The sequence below is a fragment of the Impatiens glandulifera genome, unplaced genomic scaffold (genome assembly GCF_907164915.1).
Source record: "Impatiens glandulifera unplaced genomic scaffold, dImpGla2.1, whole genome shotgun sequence".
NCBI classification, from domain to species: Eukaryota; Viridiplantae; Streptophyta; class Magnoliopsida; order Ericales; family Balsaminaceae; genus Impatiens; species Impatiens glandulifera.
The window spans coordinates 134,157-139,148 of record NW_025919514.1 but is presented as its reverse complement, the minus strand read 5'-3'; positions in this window follow the sequence as shown (position 1 = coordinate 139,148).

The following is a 4,992-nucleotide window of genomic DNA, read 5'->3' as shown; positions in this document are numbered from 1 at the left end:
CCACGTCTAAAGTAGCATAATCCTTTAGATTTGTGCCTACACAAAATAGTTTCACAGATTAGTCTTATTCGTTTGCGATATTAAATTAAGCTCTTTAGCTTTGCATGTGCATAACTAAGTTTTACTTTGATTAATTCGCACATCATCAAAATACTGTTAACCCACAATTAAATAGAGTTGTTTTAAATAAGCTTATTTCCTAAGTTTATTTTTAATGAATTTGACTTGACTCAACAATTTTCCCATTTTTGATGATGTTAAAACTTAGTTAGAAAATCAGGAAACTACTAAATATTCCAGTCAATTAGATTTCATATATAATCAAAGTTTCCCATTAACATTAATAGACAAAAAACAAAATTTTCTCAAAATGGGACACTCCTATCCTTCTCTTCCCTAGATTAAAGTCCTTTTTGCCTGATCTTCCCCCTTGATTGCAGACCAATTATTTCCCCCCCTTTTGACATCATCGGGAAGAACAAAGTCTTAATATGCTTTTAGACCCCTTTGGAGCGTCAAACTTCTTCTCTTGACCTTTGCTCTTCCTACTCTAAGGACAAAGTCATAAACTCTTTGATTATCCAAAACTTTCGAAGACTTAATGAGGACCCCATGTACAACATTAACTCATAGATAGGCGAGCAGCATGCTGAGCGGAGAAGCATACCCAATTGGCTTCCTTGGAGAAGAGATCATCTTCACCAAGTTATCGAAGATGATTTTTGACCACTTGATGGTTATTCCCCTGGTTATAGCCACCATCATCTCAAAGATCTTTTTGGAGTATACATTAGTGGTTGTCTTAGCCAAGAGGGATTTAGAAATGATGTCATTGAGAATGGAAAACTCAGGTTTTAAGGAAGACTTCTTTCCGTGAGTTTTGATAGGGAAGGAGGTATCTGAGAAAACAAGTTTCATCTCAGATAAGATATCATCTAGAGAGGTGGGGAACTCTGATAATCCCTCCGAAGGAAGCTAAAAAAATAGAGCGAAAGTTTCTTCACCAAATGAGATTCATCTCCTTTTATTGTTGTCAGGATAATCTTATCGCCTATTATTCTTGCAGGCTCAAAGAACTCACGAACCCCGGGTTCGTGAATGATGACAGGTCATACGAGGAACTTTCTTAGGTCAAAAATTTCAAGAGATGTAGACATTTCAACCATTTCTAGAATTATTGAAGAAGAGACAGGCTCAAAGTTTATTTGTAGAGTGTTTAGAGCAAAAGAGGCCATTTCTTTGCTTTATATTTTGAAAGAGGGAGAGGTCTTATGGTTGCACGCAGATCGGAAACTCAAGAGATTTTGAGAGAGAGAGAAGAAGTATTCAGACTTACAAAGAAGATAGTGAATCTCTTCAGATATATTAGTTACTCTTTATATAGTATGACAGACACATAACTACAAAAGTTATCATTAAAAGTAAATCGTCATTTAATTCAAAAATTTGTTCCCAATAAAGTCATCATTTAAAAGAAAAGACGTTAGTTAAAAACCATCATAAAATCCATCATTAATTTAAAACAGAAAGAAATAAATCGTTAGATATATTAGTCATATTTGTAACATTGAGAGACACATGACTTCAAGTTATTCGAAATATGACTGTTAAATTTATGGGCGGGAAAAGTACATGGGATGGACAACTGTCCCATTCGTCCGAAGATGAGACGTCTAAAGACATACATAGTTAGACGTCGTCTATACTATCCGCATATCTTGCGTCTAAGTTGGGTAGACGTCTTATTCATACGGCGTCTAACTACGCTCGTCTACAGACGTTTAACATGCATCTATTCAGACGACGTCTAACTACGCACGTCTATAGATGCTTCAAACGTCTGTCTTACAAATAGACGTCTAACAAAGCTTAAATTGCAAGTTGCTTAAGCAACAACTCGTCTAAGTACGTGGTTTCTTTAGATGACTAATCTAATTAGTCCGATTGAGACATCCGTCTACACACGTTTGTCCAGCCACCTTAATCAATAAATTTCTCCCTCAATTTGTGCATGATTAACTGAGAAATAAATCAATTGAGGTCTACAAGACCCAAAATATTTCTAAAGTAAGAAAACTTAGTCTCGGGGAGTGACTTTGTGAACACGTCTGTCACTTGCTGATTTGTTGGGACATATTCAAGACGAATATGCTTCTAACTAACATGCTCCCGAATGAAATGGTATCGGATTTCGATATGCTTAGTCTGAGAGTGCAACACCGGGTTGTATGTGATCACTATAGCACTAGTGTTGTTGTAGAAGATTGGTGACTCTTCCGTCTCAATGTCATAGTCCCTCAGCTGTTGTTGAACCCACAAGAGCTGAGAGCAGCAACTACATGCAACAAGATATTCAACATCTACTGTAGACGTGGTGATGAACGTCTACTTCTTGTTGAACCAAGAGATTAGATGATCACCAAGGAACTGGCAAGTTCCAATGGTACTCTTCCGATTGATCTTGCACCATGCATAGTCTACATCAGAATAGCTAGTTAAATTGAAAATGGAATCATTTAAATACCATAGTCTCACATTTCGAGTTCTCTTTAAATACTTAAAAATACACTTAGAAGCAACATAAAGAGATTGTTTAGGGTTAGCCTGAAATCTTTCACAGACGCCGACGGCAAACAAAATATTTGGCCGGCTAGCAGTTAGGTAGAGTAGAGAACCAATGACCCCTCTATAAACAGTGATGTGAAAACTTTTGCCATTTTCATCTTTGTCAAGCTTGCTTGAAAAATTCATTGGAGTTGCTGCAGAGTAGTTCTCCATGCCAAACTTCTTTAGCAGCTCCCTAGTGTACTTTGCCTAGTTGATGATTGTGTCATCTTCAAGTTGACAAACTTGAAGACCGAGGAAATAATTCAGTTCTCCCATCATACTTTTACGCGTTTTTTCTCGTTTTGCTTCCTTTCTCGCGTATACCCTTTTTAATTTGGCATACACTCCCTTTTGAATTAGCCCATATAGTTTTTAAATCGATACACTCACGAATGTATCGATCTAATTGAATTGAGAGTCGCCACTTTAGTTTACTTCCCAAAGAAACGAAAGAAATAAAATTAGAGATTGGTTTTAAGAGTTCAGTGTTTGGTTACGTATTAGGAAAGGGCCTACGACGCTATGTCCTATACGCTTATCTTTACAGACAGTCTCTACGCCTAAGTAATTGGCCAGTTGATATTTGAAGGATTGTTACGTGAGTTCATAACCCTTTTGCTTGTGTGAGAAAATCTTAATCATTTTACAAGGGGCTAGTCATATTCATGAGGTGCTTGACGAAGATAAAGCATTGAAAAAAAACATTGAAAAACACTAAAAAGCATTGAAAAGCATTGCAAGGCATAAAACAACATTCTCAAAGAAAAGCGAGAATCAGGATTTCGAGAAGGATCAAATGAGGATAGATGAGGAGAATAACAATTCGATTGGAGGATTATAATTTTATTATTTCGCTCAAAGGAGAAAAGAGAATGGATTAACTCAAGGTTCTGAGTGTTTCCCCTTTTAAATTCTCAGAATTAAGAAAACTTTGAATACAACACTGTAAAATGAGTCATTTTCAGAAAATAATTCCCAAAGTTCCCAAAGCTTCATATGATAATCAAAAATATTTTTAAAAGCTCATACGAATCGATTTTGGAATTTTCGGAGTTGTAGAACTACCGACATGCCACTACGAAGATAGCAATTTTTCAAACGGGCCCTAAAAATTCCGGGAAAATTTTATTTTTGAAGAAAATAATATTTTTGAATTCTTGAGAATATTCGAGAAAATTTGAAAGTAGTTTGGACGTTTGAATCCTCATTTTAAGGTTGTTTGTGAAAACTGGGAAACAAACAGGACCTTAGAGTTTATTTTATTTTTAATTTTTAAAGTTTTAAATCGAAATAAAAGGAAAACAAAGCTTTAAAGAAGGAAAGAGTTCAAGGACTACTTTAATTTCGAATTAAATAATTAATTCAAAATTAAAGTTGTTAGACATATTTAAAAAATAAAAGAGGCCCAGAGGCCTCTTTGCAACTTTAGGAGAAGTTGGAGGAATTGAATTAAAAGAAAAAGAAAAGTGAAGTCATCGGCCTTCCTTCCGATGAATTTTCCAGCATAGACGATTTCCGGCGAGTTGCTCCGATGGCCAATTTTCGCTCGAAGAAGAAGATGCCACAATTGTTCCTTTGCTCGCCGAAGCTCTCTCCTCGTCGTGGTTCGTCTTTTCAGCCTAAAAGAATCCAACAACACATAAAGCAGATCGGCCGAAATCGACAGAGCTTTGGCTGGAACTTGCTGATGTTCTTCGCTCTACTCCCAATTCGCCACCAAGTAAGATGCAACAGCCCGTTGGATTTTCGTGAGTTCATCTATACACCATGAGTCCATCCGCGAGTCAGATCGTGCTTAGACGCTTATACGAATGAAGAACTGAAGTAAAATCCCTTCTATGTGTTCCTCGTTTCAGCCAAAATGATATTCACATTTTCAATCACATTGAAACTGTGACATCAGGACAAAAGACTCCTAATCTAATAGATAACCTAAACCAATCCTAATCTCAAACGACTACCAACTAGGTTGAATCAAACATACAACAATGCAGATCGAAGGCGTGAACAAAAAATAATTACAGCAACAATCAAGCAAAACTCAAATAGCAATCGGCATCAGTGTTCATAATTGATGCCTCCAATCAAGTATTCAAGAATCACATTGTAAGATGATTACCTGAATCAACAAGAAGATTACAAGAAATGAAGAAGACGAATGAATCAAAGATTGTTTCTGCCTTTTTCGATTTTCTGCTCCAATACAATATTCTTCCTCAAATGTTGTTGAAATACTCTTTCAATTCCACGCGACAAGAGAGGCCAGGAATCACAGTACGTCCGTGGTTGAATCGTTCGCTTGTCCTTCGTCATGTAGCTGCAATAGAATCACAGGTAGCAGGATTTGATGTTGTCCTCTTTTCTTGACTGAAAAGAGAATCGAAT